This window comes from Arvicanthis niloticus, chromosome 8 (assembly GCF_011762505.2).
Source record: "Arvicanthis niloticus isolate mArvNil1 chromosome 8, mArvNil1.pat.X, whole genome shotgun sequence".
In the NCBI taxonomy this organism is placed as follows: domain Eukaryota; kingdom Metazoa; phylum Chordata; class Mammalia; order Rodentia; family Muridae; genus Arvicanthis; species Arvicanthis niloticus.
This window is the reverse complement of record NC_047665.1, coordinates 36,533,993-36,559,400: the sequence shown is the minus strand read 5'-3', so window position 1 is coordinate 36,559,400 and position 25,408 is coordinate 36,533,993. Positions and strand designations below refer to the sequence as shown.

The following is a 25,408-nucleotide window of genomic DNA, read 5'->3' as shown; positions in this document are numbered from 1 at the left end:
CTCAGTGTTCAGACCTGTTGGGGCCCTGAAGACTGCAACTCTTCTTTAATCTGCCTTTCTGGATTCTTCTTCATATTATTCATCCTCAGCCTCTGATCAACGAAATAAAAAAAATTGGCCTTTCATAGAATGCAAATGTGTGTTCATATAGAGAGTAAGACAAAGACTACCTAGGAATGTTATGTTCCTCCCATGCCTTTCTAAAGAAGGGAATTAAAGACAATGGATGGTGGGACTGATGAAGGAAGCATGGCATAGGGTTAAAAATATCAAAGGACAAGTGCTGAGACCTACATGGTTTTGGCTTGACCTGACTTGGGCAACAAAGGAAGGAAGAAAGAACATGAATGAAGCTGGGACAAGTACTCTGATGTACTCTGATGGAGACACAGCTGGGGCCTGGAAATCTTAGTGCATTTATTATATACTCTTGAGTGAGGTGGGGAGCTTACTATGTGTTGTGGATAGCTCTGTTGTTGTTTGTATTTTGATGTTAATTCAGCTTCCCCAAGAGGAGCTGCTTGGAGCAAGGAGTGAATACTCTGGACTTCATGTGACCCTTCTAATGAATAAAGAAACCAATCACTTGGCAAGTAGGTGGGACTTCTGGGTCGGACAGAGGGATGGCGGAAGAGGAAAGGAGAAGTGCCTGGAGGAAGGGAGGATGGAGGCAAAAAAGTAGATAGCAGAGACCCTGTTTCAGGTGGTGGATCCATTTGGACCTGCTACCAGAAGCTTTAACTTAGAATGGCTTATAAATCAAGATGTTGTTGCGCGCAGCAATTGAGTTACTATTGATTCTGAACTAAGTTTGTAGCAGCCCAACTGGGTTCCAGAGAGAAAGGTATTGCAACAAAGTGTGGGTTTGCAAGAAGTGCACCCCAAAAGGCCGTGGGAATTTGGAAGCGTGAGGTAGTGACTGGCCAGTGGGAACTTATTGAGTCGGTGGCGAGATATCAGAGCTCTGGGTCAGAGAATTCAGCCAAAGATGAGAAGGCCCAATGGTGCCTTGCTGGAGGTAGCATGAATTGCATTTTTAAATATTTCACACTACAACTATGTAAGGCTGAACAAAGAAGAGGCAGATCAGCTAATCTCAGTAGGAGATCTTTGTAGGAGAAAAGCTTCAGGCAGCAGACTTCTGGGCCAAGGAAGCTGTGGTTGACAGTTTCTGTAGATGCTGGTTTAGATAGAGCTCAATCCTTAGTAACATCTGTGCTTGGACTAGAGAAAGACTTTGCCATTCTTTTGAGCCTAGCCTGGGGAAGGCTTTGTCATTCATGTGGGTGTGAGGCATCGGGACTTTGACAAGACTGTGCTCCTGTCAACAATACACATTGACACAGAATTTCATCCGTTCCCCACAGACAACTGTTTCCAAAGGTAGTTGTTTGAATTCTAGCAGATACTTACTAGTATATGAATCATCTTGGTGCTAGTTAGTTTTCTCACTGGCAAAATACCAGCATAAACAACTAAAAAAAAAGTGGGGGTATTTTGGCCCCTGGTTTGATAATGGATATAATTCATCATGACAAGAAACCATGGCAGTGGAAGCTTAAGGGGTGCCAGTCACATTGTGCAGGAAGCAGAGATTATTAATTTGCTTCCTCCTGTCCTCTTTTTCACTCAGCGTGTAAACTCAGCCCATGGAATGTATCTGCCAAGGAGAAAGCAGCACTGCTGTAATGACGTGGTCACCATCCTCAGTTGCTAACTCCATCCTAGTAATTTGTAATTCTGACAACATTCAGGGTGGGAATTTCTTTCGTTGGTGAAATATCTCTGAAAAAAAAAATCTCTCAAAAAGACCCAGAGGTATGTCTCCTAGGTGACTCCAAGTCTAACCAAACTGACCATGTAAAATGAAAGACCTGACCAATTCCATTCATTCAGTCCTATTTATTCCTGCTATGCCACACTTAGTATCACAAAGTACTGACCTCACAGACTCCGTGAACTGATGCTTGTCAACACATCAGTGATCTCTCTCATTAATTCTACTGAAAAAGTTAAAATAGCCTTTCCCACAACTAATTTGTAACTCACTTCTTAATTAACTGAAGTGAAATGAAAGTCCCAGCTATCTTATGCTGTCCCAGTTGTCTGTGCCAAGAATTACAAACTAATGGGATGGAGTGGACTGACCAATGACAGTGTCCATGCAATTGCAGCAGTTTTAGTTTCTAGACCTGAAGAGACGTGTTTGTGTTTATTCAGCTTCTAGTTTTCCTGGGAATCTTAGAGGCTGACAAGCAGGATTTTTAAAGGTGATCTAGCCCAGTTCCCCCATACTGCTGAGGAAACTGTGATCCACAAATGGTAAACAGCTTCCCCAGTGGAAGTGATTGGCAAAGAGAGTATATGCTAAGAAACCAGGGCTCTCTGCTCCCAGCCCTGTGCTCGCTGTGTCCTCTCATGCTTCCCATCTGCCTCATAAGTGACATTCTCTGCCCTTGCTTTTCACCTTCAGCTCAGCACTCAGTCCCTCAACAACATCTACTAGAAGATTTAGGACTTGCATTTGACAAGTCTCCTGCTTGATGCAAGAGGAAAGTCCCCATCTGAATCAGCAGGAAGCTATGGTGGTTGTTACTGTGCCTAAAAAATTCCCAACATGCTTGAAGGCAGGAATGCAGGAACAGCCCAATTAGTAAGTCAAATTTCTATTTGCTTATCCTGCTCTGAAGGTTAGGGTGGACATGAAGCATGGAACAGTTAATATCACAGCGAGGAACATGCTGAGTTTATTGGTGTTGTTTTCAGGATATGCTCCTTGTGGCACTTCTGCTTGTCTAAAGTACACCCAGGCTGCAGTGCACATTTTAAAACATCAAAGAAGAAGCATATTTAACTATTTCTTCACTAACTGGTATACTATGACTCCCTTAACAGATTTATTACTGGGATCAATGAATTAACACAGAAAAGTGCTTAGGATATTGTCTGATCGATAACAAGCTCCTTGTAGCTCTTAGCTATGTTATACTGTCTTCATCTTCTTTCATCATTATCACCATCACCATGATAGCCCTTCAGCATCCCAAATCCCTCCTACTCCAGCTAGCTTTTCTGGATAGGAATGCCTCTAGCATCCATGGCCTGCATTTTCTCTAGTCTCTTCTCACAGTACTCTCAGTTTGTTAGATTATAGCCCTGCTTGCTTCCTCTCATTTATCCAGAGACATCAAGTAGTGGCTTGAATAGGTTTGGCCTATATGTGTTTGAATGTTTGGCCATTAGGGAGTTTAGGCATTTGCACTAATAGGAGATGTGGGTTTCTTGGAGATGATGTGATCTTGTTAGCGGAAGTATGTCACTGTGAAAGCATGGCTTTGAGATCTTAAATTCGCAAGTTACACCTAGGGTAAAACACATCTTGTCTCCTCCTTGCTGCCTTCAGATCAAGATGTAGAACTCTCAGCTTCTTCTATTGTACTCTGTCTACTGGGACACTTCCATGCTTCCCACCATGATGATAATGGACTAAAGCCCTGAAACTGTAAGCCAGCCTCAGTTAAATATGTTCCTTTATAAAAGTTGCCTTGGTCATAGTGTCTCTTCACAGAAATGGAAACCCTAACTAAGACACATTTCTTCCCAGGTTGAAGGTCTCTTGCACCGGCTGTTCTCTGGGCATGGAAGACACTTTCTATTGGCAGCATCTTCTTTTTTACACACCAATGTCCTCAACTCTTCTCTTTCATAGTCTTTACTGTGGTTTTGTTTTTTCATTTTTGAAAAATTCATACACACATACAATATAGTGTTATCATTCCTACCCTGGCTTTTCCCCTTCACTACCTTCATATGTCTCTAACATTTACTCCCTCCCAACTTTGTGGGTTTTAAAAAAGCCTACTAAGTCCAGTTAAAACTGCCCATATTATATTTCAGTCTTATTTATGAATATTTATCATTGGCATGGTAGTTTCTTAAGATTAAGGGTGACAAGCAATCAAAGCCATGAAATTGTAAGGCCCCACGAAGGGAGGACCTCACCCAAGCCTCAGGAATTTGTGGTCACCCATTAACTCACAAGACACCGAACTTGATGCAATCAGCAAGAGGTATATTTCAATCAGTATACTGAGGTCAAGACCCATGACCCATGCAGGGGCAGTGGGGTCTGACCCCGGGGCTTTGGAGACAGAATTGAAAGCCAAAAATCACAACTCATGGGGGAAACCACAACCCAGGGGAGTAAAGGAGGGCTATTGGAGAGTACCTGTGGAAAGTCCCAGCCCATTATTCAGTCTGTGACAGTGTCCAAGGAACAGTCATGGGGAACATTTTGTATAGACTATTCTCTAAGAGCCTGTACGTAATCAACCATCTATCTTGTGGTCAGCCAAGTTCCTGAAACACAGAGCTCACGACCAAGCTGACCTGCACTCTTGGTTCTGCTTAGGCTGCTAGGAGTTTTTGAAAAAAAAATTTTTTTTTTTGTTTTGTTTTTGTTTTTTCGAGACAGGGTTTCTCTGTGTAGTCCTGGATGTCCTGGAACTCACTCTGTAGACCAGGCTGGCCTCGAACTCGGAAATCTGCCTGCCTCTGCCTCCCAAGTGCTGGGATTAAAGACGTGTACCACCACCGCCCAGCTTGAAAATTTTTTAACCCTTTCAAGATATTCACCCATAGAAAAATAGACATGGCTGAAGACATCTGCTACCATGTGATTATTAACTGTGATACATGGTTGTAATGGAAAAAAATCTAAGAGCAAAAGGACATTAAATATGGTGTTTGATGTAGTATTTTCAAGAAGGGAAAGAGTTACGTTGTGTACCATGATAAAGGCAGAGAGCACTTCCCCAGAGAGAGGAAGTGTTCAGAGCCAGTGACTGGGAAGTGTTCAGACTCTGAGATGGGAAGAAGCATGATACATTTAAGCTAAAAGCTGCACCGTGTCCATAGAGCACAAGACACAGAAGACACACATACCAAAGGTGGACAGTATGCATACGTGTGTGCATGCATGCTTGCATGTGTGTGTGTGTGTGTGTGTGTGTGTGTGTGTTATTTAGTAAAATGGTTAATAGCTCAATTAGTGAATGCTATATGAACAAGGAGTCTTAGAGTTGGTTCTTTCTTCTGAGGTCAACTCACTTGCATCTGAACATCAGTAATTACACAGCATGGATAAAAACCTGTATAGGAATTTGCCTCCCATGCAGTTGAAAGATGGAATCGGCAGATGTGCTTGGAATCTGGTCTTCTACCAGATAGATTTACCTCCTTAGGTCTCAGTGATCTGACTTTTTAAAAACATGTGTGGGACAATCTGGCTAGAAATGGGTTTTACAAAGAGCAGCCTATTTGTGTTTATTACATAATTGGGGGGTAATCATTTGTCTGTCTTCAAGAAGAAGATGAAATGTGATTTGAGCTTTAGTTAATGAAAAAAACTACTACCAACAAAAATATTCTTTTAAAGTATCTGTCTACATAAAAGGTGAACTCAGATAATCAAAGGAATAAGTAGGAATGGGACACCGTTTTTTTTTTTCAATTATGCATTTCATTTTCTTGGTGAAGTTATAGTTTATTGAATATGTTCTTGCCTAGAAGAGCCAAGATCTGAGTTAAAAACTGAAGAATCATGGGGGCAGTCCAGTGGACTTAGGTACTAAGAGTTAGGAGAAACATACAATCAATTTATCATTTAAGGCGTAATGAGATAAGAAGATTGTGTAAGAGGCTCTGCTTTTAAAGTTATTTACTATAAAATTTCCCAAATAAAGCTTATCACCCATTCCTTTTCAATCTTGCTTCATTATGTCATTACTATGAAAGACAAGTCAAGGGAGGCAAGAAATGCATCTTTTCAGTGAAAAGTGGAAACATTGCTTTTGTGACCTTTGATGCTTACCTGAGGTCTTAGCATTCAACAGAACACAATGCCATTAAGCTATGCAGTTGCTATGGGTAAGGCCCTCTGGCATCTCCACCAGGCTTTTCTATAGTATTTCCTGACATAACTCACTTTGAAGATTGTGTTCTGAATGATATTTAAAATAAAAGACATAGGTGGATAGAACTTGGAATCTGGAGATCAAGGGTTTAAGGAGTCCATTAATTACACTGTCCCATTTAAACTAGCCTTTTCTTTAACTTGTGGAGAAATGTGAACATAAATTTAAACCTCAAGTATACTTTGTTATTTTGTTGTGTGGCTTGTGTTTCTGAGACTAGACTGATAATGAATGGAGAGTAGTTAAAATAAATCATAACATTCTTATTAAAAGTTCACTGGTAATGACTCACACTATAAGTCCTAGAGAAATGGCACCATTCAGAAAGTTCTTTGTGGGGGCAACTGGAAGTTGAATGAGAGAAAGAAATGCCCCGGAGAACTCATCTGCACCCAGAATATTGCCAAGGTGCTGGCAGACAGCAAGGTATATCCCATCCCGTACATTGACTTCTCTAGGCTATCAAGATTGCTGTGGCTGTGCAGAGCTGCTGCAAATTGACCAATGGGGCCTTCACTGGGGAAGCCCTGGCATGATCAAAGAGACATAGGAGCCACATGGGTAGTGCTGGGACAGTCGGACATAAGGCACATCTTTGGGGAGTAGAAAGTGGCCTATGCTCTAGCAGAGACTTGGAGCGATCGACCGCATTGGGGAGAAGTTAGATGAAAGGGAAGTCAGTGTCACCAAGGTGGTTGTTTTTGAACAAACTAAGATCACCAGAGATAATGTGAAGAACTGGAACAAAGTCATCCTGGCCTATGAACCTGTATGGGCCATTTGTATTGGCAAGACTGCAACACCTTAACAGACCGAGGAAGTACACGTGAGAAGCTACAGGGGTGGTGGAAATTCAAAGTCTGATGCAGTGGCTTAGAGCACAGACATCATTTATGGAGGTTTTGTGACTGGAGCAACCTGCAAAGAGCTGGCAAGTCAGCCTGATATGGACAGTTTTCTCCTGGGTGGTGCACCTCTCAAGCTTGAATTGGTGGACGTCATGAACAACAAACACTAAGCACCACCTATCTCCCTTACTCACCTGCTTGTTAAGGACTTGGTTACCCAGAAGCTTAGTAACTGGTCCCACCAGTCACATGCTTCTGAGGATGTCACCTGCCCCATCTTGTGGCCTAATCCACAATGAACTTTCCTGAACCTTTTATAAATCCCTATAATGGCTGGCACCAGGCCAGTTCCTTCAAGACTTACTTCTATGGTTAGAATGAGATATGTCACCAATGTGGCTTCCTGACTGAGACATGGAAGGAGTAGAACTTACTCTGTCCTTTCAGGCCCTAGCAAGGGCAGGGGAGTGCAATCCTTTCTTTTCTTTCTCACTAAGGTCAAGACTAGCTTTATGTGAAGAGGCCAGGAATGCCCTGTCCCACAGTACAGAAGTCCCAGTATTTGTGAACCATTGTGAACCTATACACCTATGTCTTTTAGGGTCATTGTGCACATGACCCTAAAAGAAATTTACTGATAACTAATGGCTGATTTTAAAATCTAAATTTCAATTAAAAATAGGGAATGTTGAAATTGATACCTTTATTATGGATTTAATTTCCTTACCGACCACCGACTTCTCTATGTTTCTATTTTACTTAGTTCTGACAAACCGTTTTGCACATTAATTTTGAAGAGAAGGACAGAATATAGGCCTGAGCCACCACACCCAGATAAAAGTTTGATTTTCAATTTTTTCATTTATAATTTTTGTATGTTACTCTTGAACCCTGTTTGACGTTAAAGTAACATGTTAGTCTAGTAGCTTTCTGGTAAATTAGATTGGAGTTGTTAAAAAAAGTGTGCCATCATATTAGACAAGCAATGGCCTTCTTTTTCAGCATTCTTTTCCCTTTTTCTGGCCTCATAGCAATGGTGAGGACTGTTAGTGTTCTGCTTAATGAAGTACAATATTCACAGTGTATCTGCATTGCACTTACAAGTGGCTACCCCATGAAGAAAATGTCTCTCCCACCCCTACCACCACTGCCTACATATAAACCCTCACAGAGCATGGGGCATTCTGACCCCTTCTCCTCCATGACGGGTGTTGATAAATCCAATTTATGTCTTATTGTCTTGCTTGGAGTCTGGAAGTATCTCTGTAGGCTTTGGTTCTCGCCAGGTTTTCAGCTTGCTGAATGCTGTGCAGATTTCTTTCCACAGTTTTTGATATTCTATTTGTTAAGAGTATTCTATTGGGTCCTGGTAACCCTTGATATGAGTTTTTCAAGAGTGTGCTTCCACAGAGGGTCTTAGGCTACTGGATAACCATAGCACCACACGTCTTTTTGAAACAATGTTGTCTTGCTTCTGCTGTGTTGGTTGTCAGTGTTGAACACCCCGGGCCAAGGGGAGGAGGGTCTCTGGCTTCTCTTGCTAATCCTACTGCTGCCCTGGCTTTTATTCCAATAGTTTAGAGTGTCCATTGCTTTTCTGATGGCTGATTTTCGGCTTTTTCCTAGGACTCTGAGACACTAGTGGACCACGCTTGGGTCTTCAAAGCCTTCACAATCTCTGTATCTTTGACTACTCTTGTTTTATGTTGCTGGGTGCATGCTAGGTGAGCTGCATCACCAGCCCAGTTCTATGTATGGGTTTGCTATCAGTGACCATTTATCTTCAAAGTGAGTTCAAAGTACCTATTCTTTGAAGGTGTGCTAGATTTTTTTCTTAAATGTTGTTTTAAAATCTGTCTATTAAGTATGATGACCAATGGTTGACCAAAATTGATGCAAATCTTATGTATGCGAGAGCAAATGATTTCCATGCCCTAGAGAATTTCTCAGTCTTTTTTAGCCTTTAGAACTGAACAGCAATATTCATGACTGAGTTAGAAAGACAGCTTTTATATCTGGAGAGCTGGATCAGTGTTTCTCCATGTTTTTGGTATCCAAGGTGCAGAGGGTGGCCCTACTAAGAATCAGGCCTTCTTTTGCTTGAGTTTCACCTCTCAGCATTAAGTCCCTGGGTCAGCTGCAACATCACCAGGGGAACTTGTTCAAAATATAAATTCTTGGGCCTCACCTGTTGAATCAGATACTCTAGTGTTGTATGAGTTTTAACGTCCTGTAGGTGAACCTGATAGAAGATTCTCAGGGAGAATCATTTTACTTTATAGTATGAAGGCACATTTGTGTATACATCTGTGTATAATTTGTGAACAGCCATGAATTCACTTCTACTAGGCCTCTACTTCTGAGCAAACACCCAACTGGAAGGGTGGAAGGAATGCAAAGCCAAGTGGCCTTGGCAGGATGCAAACCCAGCTGTTGAGAGAAGAGGGTGAGGGGAAAGGGCTAACCTTTGGTAACACTGGCTGCCTGTCTTCCCATTCCTTAGCAAATGTGCTGGCTGGAGATGAAAGGAAAGGCAGATTTTGGGGTGTTAATTCTGTTTTCTTAAGTGTCAGCTCTCTGAATAAGGCCCAGCTTAAAGGGTCCTTTCCTGTCTTTATTCATGGACATTGACATTGACATCTGTAGTGACACACAGCATGAACTCTTGGAAACCTGCTCCTTGGAGAACCTAGACACTTCTGTGGATTGAGCTTGTGGCATTGAGATCTAAGCAGTCTATATTTAATATTCATTATTGTTCTTTAAAACTCTCATTTATTGAGTGACAATAGTGCACCGGAAGCCGCTCATGCCTATTCGGTACATCTGTTAGATTTCCTTTTACATTTGGATCTTTCTAATTGCAGTACCACACAACACTTTCTGCTACTGCGCTATTTCTGCTATTTTTATGTGCATTGACACCCTGAGCTTAAAACAACATCTTACCCATCCTGAAAAGCTGAAGATGGTCACTTCCTTGGAAAGATGGCAACTGGGAGAACATCCTTTTGGCTCCATGTTTGGAACAAATGTGCAGCATTCGATACAGCAGCAATGGTGGCTCATCACCTTGGTAGAAGATAGAAGACAAAGTGAGGAGTGGAGAAAGGCAACAAAGCAAAGAAATGAACATTCTCCAGTGAATAAGAACAAGAAACAGCATCCTCATTATGAGGAAGCAGTTCATGGTGGGAGATTCCAAGTGAAAAGTCCTGGGTGAACTAAGCAGAAAATACTTTAAATCAATGGACTCTGAATTTTAGTGGGTGACTCATACCTCAGACTCTTCATCTGAAAAAGAAAATGCTCCCAGAGAACAAAGGATCTGGCCGCCGGGTGAATGCTCTCAGGGAGAGGTCTCTTGGTTTCCTTCTTCTCCTCTATTATCACCTGATCTTCATAGTAAGAGTCAGCTCTCCTTCACTTAGTTTACTCATCCCCGGGGTTTCTATGCAATGTCTTTTGTCCTTTATTTGTCACTTGTCAATGACTGACAGCGATGCTGGAATTTGTATGGGAGAAAACATCCAGTTATATTCAGGGCCACTACAGGTCTTCAATAAGCAGCAGAGGTGTGCTGTAATGAAACAGTGCTTTGCCATCAGCAGTTGCACCGGTAAACCTTATCAGATACCCCTCATAGGTCAGCTCCTCAATTGCACATTTTAAGCAAAGGGCCCTACAGGGCACAAGAAAATGCTTTGAATGATTGTCTGTAATCTTCTTTTTAATGTCATGTTTTCCCCAGGATAACACCTAATTGCTTTGTAAATGGTCCTGGTTTCCGCCTTTGACAGTCTTGCATGGAAGGCAATTATAGAGTCCTTTTAATGTGTAAAATACTTTCTTAGGTCTAGTTCTTTCTGTTTGTATTTATGCTCCCAGTCACAAAACTCGTATAGCTTGCAGTTGTCACCTCTTGTCATCTGCCGTCTGCTGAGGCATGTCCTTCATTCCTTGAGATTTTCCTGTTCTCTGAAGACGTGAAGAGTTACTGGTTGACTGCAGTTCTGCTCATGCTGCTTGCTGGCAAGAAAGAGTGAGTGCTCGTGTAATTGATGTAACTTTCAAGGCTCAGATCTGTTTCTGAGATTGAACACAGCCTTGGGTAGAGGATTCGGAAGTGATGAAGGCATTTTTTTTTTCTTTTCTCCACTTTAGGAAGACAAGGAATGTCTCAAAGTCACCTTCCTAGAAGCTATTACATCTTAATTGCTGCCCAAATTTCAGAATGTGGCAAAGCACCCCTTTGCTCTTAGCAGCAGAGTGCTTTGCAGTGGCCGAGTAACCTTTGTGCTCCATATCTGCAGGCAGATCTTAGGCTAGGTTCTAAGTCCCCAGAACCCCCACCCCTTCCAGCACCCTTGCTCTCTTCACCCCACAGTTCCCTTAGCTGGAAGGCAAGCTTCCTTTCGAAGTCTCCACACTCTGTGTCTTAATTATCCTGACCGCTTTGACTCTTCTGTGGGCCAGCCTTTTAATTTTTTGAAGAGCTCATTAAACAAGGGTGTGTGTGTGTGTGTGTGTAGGTCTTGCTTTTGTAATAAAAAAAAAACAACCTCTGGGATTATTTAAACATATTATTTTTACCTTCTCTAATATTGCAAACCAGTATTAGCCTTCTTCCCAGTCCTCTTTATTACTGAATAGCAAGGACTGAGGCTGTTTATGAATGTCAAAGAATAAAGTACAATCTTTATGTTACCTGCACAGATGCTATATTATAAGAGATATTTGTGTGTGCATTTTGTTTTTTTTTTAATCTTTTTTTTCTTTTATTGGAAATAGACTTTTTCATGCAATATATTATAATTATGGTTTTCTTCCCCAGTCTCTCAGTTCCTTCCCACCTCCCCTTCCATCTGGATCCACACCATTTTTTTGTCTCTCCTTAGAAAACAAACAGGAATCTAACAAATAATAATAAAGATAGAAACAAGCAAATTGCAATGTGACAAAACAAGCAAACAAGAACAATAGCCAAAGAAAAAGCACAGGAAATACATGTAGACACAGAGACACACATGATCATACACTCAGGAACGCCAGAAAAACTCAAAATTGGGAGCTACAATGTATGTGCAGACCTGTAAGGCAGGAAACAAACAAACAAAAAACAAACAAATAAACAAACATGCCTCAATGTAACATTACGAGACAAAGAACTTCCAAGGATGCTTTTGAGTTCATTTAGTGCTGGCTGTCTACTGTTGCACATGGGGCCTACCCTTAAGAGAGGTTTGTTTCCTCCGACTCCCGTGGAGAAAATTAATTTTTAATTTGCCAGTGGCAATCATTTGGAGATTGTTCTGGGTTAGACAAGGGGGCATGTATCCACTTTTTCTTTTAGCTTCAGGACCCCATCTGGTGCAGACTTGTGCAGGCCCCATGCATGTTGCCTTAGTCTCTGGAAGTTCATGCGCACGGAAACATACATTCACATATCCAAATAGACACAGAGATACACATGCGCAGACATATATATGTATGTGACAGTCAGAGGACAGCCTCAGGGGTTGTTGATCCTTACCTTCTGCCTTGTCTGTGACAAGGAGGGAGTTCTTCAGCATGAACAAAGTTATCTCTAATCATCAGCTATGAAGCTGGCAGAAGTGCCTCCAGGATGTATGGAGAGAGAATCAGTTTGCCCTAGTGACGTGAAGACACTTGATCAAGATTGACTACCTGGATCGAAACAGAGTAAAACTAGTTAAACTGATTACAGACACCATTCCTTTAAAAACTGCCAACTCGAGGATGGGCATTGTGATGGATGCATGCATGCCTTTAAACCAGAACTCGGGAAGCAAGGTAGAATGATCTCTATGAATTTGAAGCTAGCCTAGTCTGCATAGTGAGTTCTAGGAAAGCCAGTGGTGTACAGTGAGACTTGGTCTCAAAAAGATATGTAAAATTTCAGCTAGTAGACTAGGGATATAGCTGAAGTTGGTTGAGTACTGGTATAGCATTCCTTTTTTTTTTTTTTTTTTTTTTGGTTTTTTTTTTGGTTGTTCGAGACAGGGTTTCTCTGTGTAGCCCTGGCTGTCCTGGAACTCACTCTGTAGACCAGGCTGGCCTCGAACTCAGAAATCCGCCTGCCTCTTGGTATAGCATTCCTGAAGCCTGAAGGTGAGTTTCTGAACATGTGAACAGGGTGTGGTAGAGCATACCTGTAGCCCCTGCACTTGGCAGATGGGAGCAGGAGGATGGGAAGTTCAAGCCTGTGATGGTGTGAATTAAGAATGCCCCCTAGAGGCTCTTATAGATGAATACTTGTTCTCCAGTCTGTGAAAGTGTTAAGGAAGGATTAGGTGGTGCAGCCTTGTCAGAGGATGTGTGTTCTTGGGGCTGTGGTTGGGCTTTGAGGTGTCAAAAACTCATGTCATTCTCAGTTAACTTTCTCTACCCTGTATTTGATGATGAGGAAGTAAGCTTTTAACTACTGCCCAGCACAATGACATGATGGTCATGAACTCTTACCCTTTGGAACTGTAAGCCCCAATAAACTCATTCTTCTATAAATTGCCTTGGCCATAGTGTCTCTTCACAGAAATAAAAAGTAATGAGAACAAAGGCTCTCAATACACAGTGAGTTCGAAGCCAGCCTGAGGATGAGGTTCCTCCCCTCCCTGAGGATCTACAGGCAGCTCATGGTTTCCGGGGTAGAGGGAGACATTCGTGTCAGTTGTAGAGGCATAGTTAAGGTATCAGTGTCCATCTTCTGAATCACACACAGTATATAATAATGTAAACCCTCCATGGCAGTTTGATATTGGTCACTGTGAGAATATACTGAGCCATAGCTCCCTTCTCTGGCATAATGTAATCTGTGGATCTTGCTTGCCACACTAAGTCATTTGTATACATAATTAAAATATGAGTTCCCTGTAATCCTATAATGCTGATTCTTTCCCTCCCTCCCTCCCTCCCTCCCTTCCTTCCTTCCTTCCTTCCTTCCTTCCTTCCTTCCTTCCTTCCTTCCTTCTTTCCTTCTTCTTCCTCCTCCTCCTCCCCCTCCCCTCCTCCTCCTCCTCATTCTCCTCTTCATCTTCCTCCTCCTCCTCTTCCTCCTCCTCCTTCTCCTCTTCCTTCTTGTTTGTCCTTGGGAAGCAGTAATTATAGAGCAACTCTGGCATGTCCCACGTCTCTACTTCAGCTTTTGTACACTTAAATTATTTTCAGAATTTACTGCTTTGCTGAGCAACTCTGTCATGTTTTCTTTTAATAAAAAGTTTTTATCGGTAAGTTCATTAAAACACATCAATGGCAATTGATAACGGAAGTACATCTTTCCCATTTGAAGATAGATCTGAACACATTGTTACCACGAGCCTGAGTGCTCACTGGTGTCCTCTTGAATGTAGGATTAAAAAATGCATCTGGTTAAAGTATATTGTACTAGACATCGAATGCTGATTTTTTAATGCTGCGAAGCTGTTAACTAGAGGTGGTTGTATGTTGACCCAGAGAGGATTAACTCTCAGAGACAGCTGGCAAATTGGTTCCCAGACTCTCAGTGTACGACTATGGGAGAATCTTTAGTGTTTGAAACTTCCTGCTATTTATCCACTAAGAGTATTTAACAATGGAAAGCAATGGGGTTGTTCTCATTTCGAAGCAAAACTGTCTATGAGGAGCTGTTTATAGGCACCAATCCTATCTGCCTAGTGTTTCTAGACCTCTTAAACCTCTTTCACCATTTGGGATGCTTAATGCATATCACATGTCTGTCACTTCACAGTTGAGCAAGGAGTTCTAACAATGGTAACATTCTTACTTGTGTTTCAAGGGTGAATCTTTCTTATATTTATATTATTTATTTCAGTATGTGTGTGAGAGTATAATGTGTCATAGTCAGAGGGAAACTGGTGGGAGTTGGTTCTCTTTTTCCACAATGTGGATTCCAGGAACTGAGTTCAGGTCAACAGGCTTGGTTAGCATCCTTGCTTACTGAGATATTTCCCAGACCCTATTTTATTCTATTTAATAATGACATCAAAGGACAGGTTTGTAGCAAGATATTTATTCTGTTACATTGTATTTGCTGAAGCTCTGTGATTAGGCAGTGGAAGAGGAGGTGAAGCTGGGAGAGAAAGAGAGGAAGGGGAGGGGAGAAAGAGAGGAAGGGGAGGAGGAAAAGGAGGCCAGCAGCCATGGAAAACCACAGATGGGTCAAAAGCTGTCCTAGGTAGCAACTTCTATCAAAACGTTAGATATTGGGTAACAACTCTAATTATGTGGGCATCTTGTTAATTGAACATTTCTAAATATATAAATCCTTTAGATAATTATTAAGCTTTAAGAGTCTCATTTCTACCGGGTACTGTGAGGATGGCAGATATTGTCTAGGGTTCAGCTGAGCTTTGTAGATGCAGGGTGGGGGGATTGATATAAAAACTCAAATACCTCCTTTCTTGTGCACATCCTACCTTGTATCTAACTAGAACAAGTGGTACTAGTCACATAAAAGGAACTATAAATAATCCACTGAATAAATAAATGGATTGCTGAATGAACAAAGACATCAGAATAGTTTTTACCCAGCTCTAGATATAAGAATGTGCAAAATATATTTGATAATAAAAGATTTCTGTGAAAAAGAAGTATGTTTCAAATTTTAGGAGGAAAAGTGTAACAAGAAAGCAGGAAATCAAGCATCATGGTGGAAGAGACTGGGGATGGATAGAACTAGGGTACCGCTTTGGGGACACATCCAACACTCTGATTGTAAGTGACTTCTGAAAAGTGTCTGCCATTATCCTTGGGTTATTAATTCATGACCTAGATTACTTCTCCCTATAGGTCTAGTTCTGGGAACATGTTCTGGCTTAAATATTCACAAGCCTTAAAATCTGACTTATGATTATTTTCCTTCAACACCTCAGACTCAAAGTCTATGAGGTGGCCTTTGACTTTACTATGGCTTATCAATCAATAGAATATGAAACTCAACTGAACAATTTGAATTCAATAGAAAGTCCTGACATACAGAGCTTGGGGAGTTGTTAGAATTTGGGTGAGCTGGGAGAGGCAGAGGGTGGAAACTTAGAGGTGCCCAGGGGATCACTTAGGAAGTGGGGGTACTTGTTACTGTCCTGGTTTCAATAAAAGCTAGAAGGACAATGTTTCAGGGTCTCCTCCATTATTTTCTACTTTACAGAGATTTGAGCCTTTGTGAAGAGGTAGCTGAAGAACACACAAAATCAGAAACATTTGCAGCATGAAAGAATTAAGGACCAGGTAGAGTTTGGGGATCACTGAGTGTGGCCTCTCCAACAATACAAGTAAACGGTGACTCTTAGGCAAGTTGAGACCAGAGTAAAATGGGTAATTAATATTATTATTATTTAATCAAACAACCTGTTATGCCATTTTTAATACATTGTTTTATCTAAGTCATGTATTATTTAAGCTTCGAAAAGCATTGCTTGTATAAGCCTGCAAATAAGATCTAATAAGTTTGGGGAAAATGCATAATTATTTTAATTAAAGATGTGAAAAGCCTCATATTTTAAAGCGGCTCACAATGAGCTCATAATGGACCATCCTGATTTCTTCCAGAGCAGATTCTGATGGTTGCATCTCTTATCTTTGACCTGTAGGAGCTTCCTTATTTCCTTGGTTAGTTGGATATGTTCTCAGTTGAAATTCTTTATTTCTGAATGCAGTTCAAATGAGGTATGAAGATACTTACTCCAAACAACCTTTCCATCCTTCACAAGTCCTGTTTTTCTATAGAAAGAGATTGACCTCCTAACTGCTCTCGATCTTCTGCTTGCTGTTCCCTGACTCTTGGCTCCTCTCTGAGATTCCTGTGTTTGCCCTCCTGCACTGGAGGTTGTGGATTTCTGTGTTTTCACATTCAGGTCAAGCTAGTTGTTGAGAAATTACTCTTCAGTGCAGTCCCATTGGACCCTCGTTTCTGAAAGGAAAGCTCAACAAAGAGCAAGGGTTTTGCTGAGTTTTAAAGCAGTCTAAAAGGCAGTGAGGCATGTGATCTATGTTTCACTTCACTTGCTCAGGTGAGTCCTATCACTGTCTAGCCATGACCTCTTACTGTCTTGAAGTCTCTTCCAGTACAGGAGAGGAGAGAGAACCTAGGAGTCAAACATGAACTTACTGATGATTATGGACCACTTTTCTACTCCTCCACTTTCTATATCTTAACTGAATCAGTACTAATAAAATAATAATTATGAAAAGTAAATTAAACATATCACTGATAAATTCTATATCACTGATACTGATACAGAATTGGAGCATTTACCAAGTTCTCAAAACTACCCATCACTAGCTTAAGATTCCAGAAGCATCACAGATATCTGTTAGAGAAAGATATCTCCCTCACTCTTTCCTACACACACACACACACACACACACACACACACACACACACACACACACACACGGCTTGAGGAACATGGGATACTGTCTTGTAGATTAATATGTACTGACTATGAGATGCCTCTGGGTTCTGGATGTGAACAAGTTCTAAAATCAGTATGATGTGGAATCTTTGCCTGTCCTCGCAGCAGAGCTTGTTAGCTTCACTTTGACACCACAGTAAAGGGGACAGTCATTTTATTGTTACAAGAGTCTGGCTGAATGACTAGTAGATCTGGGGAAGGACACTCAGAGTTCCTAATGTCAACGTGCTGCTCAGGGAGGCGGAGGTTGTTCTAGGACCACATTTTGACTGTAGGCTCCAGGCTAGAGCAGGCAGGTTTGGTGCTGTGGTTATGTTCTGTTCCTGAATCTGACTTACCTTTGCTGAGGAAAAATAGATGTGAATGTTTGATGAGGGACCAGCAGCACCCTCTTCTCTTACTGAACTCTTTGTGTAAGCATTTATTTATTGTCATATAAAATTTTATAATAGCAATTATGTCCAACATGTTGTACTGCAATATGTATGAAATGCAGAGTGACTACATTAAGGTAATTAATATGCACACTGCCTCATGTAGTTATTATTTCATTTTGTGACTGCTCAAAATCTTATAGCAATTTTTGAGAATATATTGAAGCTAACTTTTCATCATGTATGAGCTTTTAAAATGTGTTTTCAAATTTGTTTTGTAAATATTTTAAGAAAGTTTGTACCTTTATTCATCCTGAAAATTTACCAATTACTTCCTTCCTTCCTTCCTTCCTTCCTTCCTTCCTTCCTTCCTTCCTTCTTTCCTTCCTTCCTTCTTCCCTCCCTCCTTCCCTCCTCTCTCTTTCTCTCTCTCTCCGCCCCTCTCTGTGTGCAAGTTCATGTGTGTCAGTTGCTCCACACATATGTCACAGAGTAGAGGGAAACTTTTAGTATTACTCTTTGCTAGCTGCTTTATTTGAAACCAGGTGTCATGTTTATCATTATGTGTATCAGGATAGCTGGCTAGTGAACTTCTTGGCGTTCTCCTGTCTCCGTCTTTTACCTCAATGTAGGCATGCTAGGCCTAAAGATGCATACTACCTCTCACAGCTATACTTGAGTTCTGAGGATTCTTACTCAGGTTCTCATTTTGTACTTGCTTAGAAAGTGCTTCACCCCCTGGGCAATCTCCTGGCTCTGAGCTCACAGTTTGACATTGCTCATCATGTGTAGTGGAAAAAAAAATATATATGTATATATATATATACATATATTATTAATTTATGTCTTAGCAAGGGACTTGGGACATAAGCACCACCTAGTTTTTTATGTGATAGGCGATGGTAGCATTGCAGTGAGGGTGCTGGAATCCACAGCCCCCTTGTCCAGACTCTTCTCTTGGGCATAGTTGAAGTGTTGTGACTCTTCCTTGGTTTGTTGCTGCAGGAGAGTACTGCCAAGGGTGGTATCTACAGATCCTCCTGTGATGAAGGAAAGGATGAGAATGAGCATTGAGAGTTAGAATCTCCCTTTCAACCTGACCTCACGTGTACCTTCTGAGGCTCTCTGCACTAGAACTAAAGCTGTCTGATTTGTGGGAGGAGAATTCTGTTCTTGTACCTACAACAGTCCAATGTGGAAAGGTAGTTTTGGCCCATTAGATAGAAAATGAACTGAGGGCTTAGCAAAGCTTCCTTAGAGAAGCTTAAAGCATGTTTTAATGTGATTTATGTTTTCAAATTTGCTAAAGCATTCTTGGATCGAATGAGTTACCCATGAAAAGCTGACTTGCCTGCTCTTTAACTGCTTCCCCTGGTGTGGGAGAAGAGGAGCATCTGCCAAGTGCCACCTCTTTTTAGGCAGTCCACGAAGTCAAAATTGTTTTTAAAACAGTTAACATCAAAGTACCAAGGCATTCTCTTGTTATAATTCTCAAATTGTCTCATGAGCAAATATGAAGTTTTCCAAAGGCTGTGGGGCACTCAGTGTTTGCCCCAGACTGAAGATGGAAGCTACCACTGCTGCCTTTGTGTTTGCAAGCTGTGCATTTGCAGACTCAGAAAAGTTTGGGTGGAAAATTAAGGCAAGGGAATTGCAATGAATTCATAGCCAGCCTTGGCCCCAGAGTAAGACAAAGTCTCAAAAAGGAACAAAACCCCAAACAACCAAAAATAGTTGAAAAAAAGTGTTTCTATTGAAGCTGAGTAGACTGTTTTCTTGTCTTTGTTCTCTAAACATGCATATAGCAACTGCTTATACAATAGTTATGTTCTAGGTTTTATAGGGAGTTAGAGATAATTTTCAGTACACAGGAAGACGTGCCTTTAATATGTAAATAATACCAAACTATTTTGCAGAGACCCAAGTGTCACAGATTTTGGTTCCTCTGGGGACTTGAAACCAACCTCCCAAGTATGTTGAAGGAAAAACTGCATGAGAATTCAATGATTTAGGTTTCACTAGACAATAAAAAGATTTGGAAAAGGACAAAGCAATGGATCACTTTTTTAAAAAGCAGCTAACATTTATAAGTATGCTTTTTGTCAGTGTATAATGGATACATTTGTTATGTATTTCCTTTGTAAAAAATTTATGTGTATATAATATATATGTGTGTGTATGCCACCTATGTATGAGTACCTGTACGGGTCAGAAGAGGGCACTGGAACACTGGAACAGAGATGGTAAGCCATCTACGTGGATGGTGGGAATCAAACACAAATCTTGTGGAAGAGCAAGGAGCCCTCTTAACTGCTGAGTCATCTCTCCATCACCTACTACTGTTAAACATATTATTAAATAGTATTTAAAATATCTTACATTCTGAGCTAAATATAAGCTGATGTTGCACACATAGACCAAGACTCTTTATGGACCTTCAACAATTCATTATTGTAAAGCTATCTTGACACCTAAAGTTTGAAGGCTGTTGGTGGTACTATTGGTGGTAGGAGCCATCTTTAGGAAAGACCAGGAAAGGGAGAGTGGTTCTTGATTGAGTGGGCCCACTCAGAATAAATCCAGTTAATTCCAGGTTTCCTGGGTCTGGGACCCCACTCTTTCCTTTGCTCCATTAGTAATGTAACCAGTCACATTTATTTTTCCTTCTTTCTTTCTTTCTTTCTTTCTTTCTTTCTTTCTTTCTTTCTTTCTTTCTTTCTTTCTTTCTTTCGAATTTCTCTCTGTGCGTTTCCCTTCTGAATACCTATTGCTGAGTTACAAGGGCAAATAGGAGATCATTGCATTTCTGTTATTTCAGATTGTCTTTGTCTATCTGGCTGGGAGAGTATCTCTTGCCAGACTTTTGTTATGTTTTGTCTATTTCCCAGAGCAGGGAGTTGTATTTTCTTTGGAGCATCAACTCCAACAACTTAGTTTCTTTTTCTCTGTTGTACTCAGCACCTTCCAGAAGTGCCAAGGTAGCATAGCAGCTTCCTGTCTGTCTACCCCATTTCTTACCACAGCATGAGGGACTCAGGAAAGAGAAGCACAGCTGGCTGCACATCTGCTCCATGGAGAAGCACAGCTGGCTGCACATCTGCTTCATGGAGAAGCACAGCTGCTCCAAATGATTTGATAGCAACAGGTATCTGCTGACCGCTTTAGAGTCATTCTTAAGGAGAGCCATCTCTGCTCAGATGTATATAAGCTTTCAGAAATAGGAATTTAAAGCCCAAAGCTATTCTGGAGTCTTTCAACTTCTTTTCTTACATTTTTGCACTTTATTATTCACTACTATTGTTCTCACCATTATTATTCACTTTGTTATTTATAATGTTGAAATTTTGTGTGTGTATGTGTGTTTGAGAAATTTTCATGTGATAGTATGGCAGTTGTATACTAAAATGAATTATTGTGTGGTTTTGGAAACTCTGAGGAATTATGAGCAGTGAAGATCATGTTCAGTTGCTATAGCTGTATTCTGTTCTCACAGGACTCCACATCTCACCCTCATGCTACCTTTGCATCACAGTTAATTCCAGATGCTGTTTGAACAATGCCCTGACTTACAATGCAATCTCACAGGAGGACAATTGCAGTTGCACACTCCTCATGTCATGACAGCAGGACACTGAGTAAGTTTATGACGTTTTTGAGTTTATTTTCCTTCCTTAGTCATAATGATGTCCTCCATGGAATTACTGTCAATCATAGTAAATAAGATATAAAACAAAACTGTCTAAGGAGAACAGATGTCGACTCCTGTAGATCTTTCTGCACTTAGGGTAAAAATTAGCAGGTATTGTCATTTCTTCCTGAAGGGCAAGTGGACTTTAAATAAAGTGTGTGCTTTCCAGTACTTCTGTTGAGAAGTTCAGAAGGCAGAAAGACTCAGCCTGAGGTTTCCCCTTACTTGCAATGAGAAGATCTACATAGGAGTAAGGATAGTCCCTCACACTACTTAGGCCATCTTGCCTTTCTTGCTTCCTTTGCAATCTGGCTCATGTACTATGGCAGGTTGGCTTTCACACCCTCTCATTCCTTTCCTTCTTCCCTTCCCAACATTTTTTCTCCTTTACCTGCTTCTCTCCCTCCTTCTTCTTCTCCCTTTTTCTTCTGCATGTGTTATTATTTTATGATCTCAGGATGTGGTGTACTGTACGTCACTAAGCTTTGTAAGGCCATGTAAGAATGTTTGCATATATTTATGCTTACGTCTGCATATTCTTTCTTTAATGCTTTCTTAAAATAAATTTAATTCAACAGGAGCACATTTAGGATGGGAAACAGAGGCATATTTCATTTCTGACCTTCTTAGTCCATACCAAGGTCTCTTTGCCAACTGATTAAAGAACTACCAGCAGAAACCAAAAGGAGCTAGGTGCTGGTCAAATGAGCACAGTTGGGTGCTGTGTTATGGCGCCTGTTTATGACGACACTTAACTTACACAAATGTCTCGTAAATGAATGCCATCATTTAGCTTATTAGAATAATCTGTAGAGGGAAGACTTGACTCAGTTCAAAGGAATTCTGATTTTAACGTCTGTATTATGCTATTTCATGTTGAAATCCTGACCCTCATTGTGTGAAGTGAATAGGTCATGGGGTGATACCCTTATAAGATGGAATAAAAAGAGATCCAAAAGGTAGCTTCATGCAACTTCTATTACACAAGGACACAATAAGACAGTGGCATCCATGTACCATGGAGGGGTCCCAAGATGAATCAGGTCGCCCCTTAATCTGGGCTTTTGTGTCTCTAGTACTGTGAAAAGTGAATTTCAAGTTTATAAGGTTTTGTTACAGCAGACTCATAGCCTGAGACAAGAGGAGAGCCTTCGCTCCTCACTCTGATATGTGTTTACTGGGTTTAGGAAGCACTGGCCTCCATCAGGCACAGTATAACTCTTACTTGAGGCTGTGGATTTGTATGCAACTAGCCCCAAACAAGAAAAGGACACAGAAGGACAAAGGTTCTCCAGTCTTCAGATTCCCATTGTGTTTTAAGTACAACAAGCTGTTCTGTGTTAATCATAATGGAATGAGCTTATACCTTGAATTCAGACTGGCCTTGACCAGATTCAAGCACAACCTTTGGACCATCAGTGATCTGTAATTCCACATTAAGCTCAGGATGCTCAGCAGGAGGAGTACTTGACTGTGCTGTTTAAATATTCAATGAGATTCTGAGAGTAATACTCAGCTCAGTGAACCCAGAGTGCATCATAGCTTTGTTTTAATCAAGAGTTTTCTAGCACCTCAGACATGATGAATTTATATTATAAAGAGAATTTATGAGATTGTCTTCTACAACATGTGTTGGCTAGTCCAACAGTGACCAGAATTTTAATACCATGTCTCCCTAAAAATTTAGTGGATGTAACCTGGGATTTAGTCTCAGAGGAAGCCATAGAAACTTCTAGCCAGTAGGATTATTTTTGAAGATGAAGGTGAAGCTAAGTGAGGAAGACCATCAGGTGTGCTCCTTCTCTTTCTGAGGTAGCTTCCTTGTAACTCAGCTTAGTTGCTCTTGTCTTAGTGACTATCCAGTGTCAATATATTAAGGCCAGGAGCCAAAGGGAGATTAAATCAATGTTGACAGAATTCAAAAGCCATAAATCATAAGCCTTCAATTGTAAATATTTTACCTAGGGAAGGAAAAAAATGAATATTTGACCTATTTCAGTAGTTTCCGTAAATTTTATGATTGCAGTATGCGTTCAGGCAAGAACTGTTTTCATATAAGCTTATATTTTCATATTTAAACATTTCCTACTGAAAATTACAATAATCTCTATTAGTTCATTGTAAATTCATAACATATATCACCCCTAGCCACTACGTAAATGTACATATTCAAATAGGCCATACCATATCTCTAAGATACTGCATGGAGTTTCTGAGTGACAGTTGACTCCAGAGCAAGGCTTAATATTCCCTGGATATCCTTGAGGTTTTGAGACAGTTGGTTATTGTAGCATAAATTAGTATAATAGGATTCAAATAGTTCTGTTTCTGCTTGAATCAAGTTCATAAAACACTACTTAGCTTACTATTGGTGTCAATTCAGACATAAATTACATATTTATAAATGTAACAGTAGATAGACATGCTGCCAAAGAGTGTTGCAAACTAACCTCGCTGAGCGGCTCTTGATAGTAAACAAATGCACAGGGATTACATGGAATGCTCTCTTGTGAACAGTTTTCAGGGTAGCCTGGTCTCCTCTATATTTGTATCTTATTTTTACCTCTTAAGAATGACCAAAAAAAATGTGTTAGAAGTGCCTCCTAAGACAAGGAGGAGCTGGCTGGTAGTCTGGCCTTTGTTCCAGTTCTTCCTACAAACAAGACATTCTTCAGTTTAATAGCCCAGCACACCATAAAGGCAGTCTACTCTGCAAGGACCCTTAGGTATACAAGCAAGGCATGTACACATTGATTTTTTTTGCTGCCATGGATCATGAGGACACCAACTTACTCTGCATCCTAGGCTTTGTCATCCCTTGCTACCATGTGTTAGTGAGAGACCGTGATGTTGTTTATTTGGTCTCATAAGTCCTGGGCAAGCAGCTATATCACAAGCCCATGTTCATAAAATATCTCCCCCACTCTGATGTGTGTGTGTGATAAGTGTGCAAGTGCATGTATACACATTCAATAGTACATATGTCGATGTTAGAGGTCAACTTGGATCTTGGTCCTTCTTTTCTAACTCCTTTGAGAAAGAGACTCTTGTTTGTCACTGTGTATGCTAGGGTAACTGCCCATTCATCCTCTGGAGAGTCTTCTATTTTCAACTTCCATCTGATATTAGAAATACTGTGATTATAGACATCTGTAGAGTAGGCTCTGGGGATCTGAACTGAGACACTCACAGTTGCATAGCAAGTGTTTTATGTACCCACCTTTCGAAATGACATTTCTGTGATTTGAAAAGAAAAAATGAAATTTATAGTTGGCTTCAAGGAATATCAGTTGTCTACTCTGATTATGAGCAGCAAAATTGGTTGAAATGTATGCTGTAGTCGTAGTTGTGCACAGTAAATAGCTGGCCTTGAATTTGGATGTGGGAACCAAGAGCCACAGACTCTCAGAGCAAGTTTCCAGGAAAGTTTTGAATGCATGTCCTCTCCTTCTAAAATGGGTTCCCACTTGCGGCTCTTGGCAAATGACATCATTTCACAGACACTGCTGCTGTAAAGGGTGGAGCCACTCAGCACATTTATCTTGGGTGGTCCAGATTCATTTTGTTATCTGGTATAGTGAGCTCTGCATTTATTTAACGTAACCTATGCAGCTCCTTTTGGTTTCTATCTGTAGTGGGGGGTTGGGGGGAGAACAGCGGATCATGCAGGCCTGCTTCTATGCACATGCTATACCTAAGGGCTGAGTGATGGGAAATCATCTGAGGTCCAGCATGGTGGCACATACCTTTAATACCATCATTAGGGAGGCAAAGTCAGGCAAATCTCTGTGAGTTCAAGGGCAGCGGGGTCTACAAAGTGAGTTCCAGGACAGCCAGGACTACACACAGAGAAACACTGTTTTGAACCACCCCCTTCCCCCGTCTAAAAAATAAAATTACATGGAACAAGAAAAATAAAGATAGATTGCCTGGAAAGTGTATAGGAAAAGCTCTTTTATTCTTAATTCCTGGTTGGATTCATTGGCAGTTGTGGCATCGAAGGGATTGACGAAGTTCTGAAGATAAGCTCAAAGATCAGAGAGAATGGCCAGAGAGGAAGTGATCTATGACTGGAGCCAGAGTGTAGGATGGA

The 25,408-nt window shown here is 40.8% G+C and overlaps 1 pseudogene; it reads left to right on the top strand.

The window, feature by feature from the left end:
* The first annotated feature begins 6,285 nt into the window (after positions 1-6,285).
* LOC117713365 (triosephosphate isomerase-like) lies at positions 6,286-6,993 on the top strand (annotated as a pseudogene).
* The last annotated feature ends 18,415 nt before the right edge of the window (positions 6,994-25,408 follow it).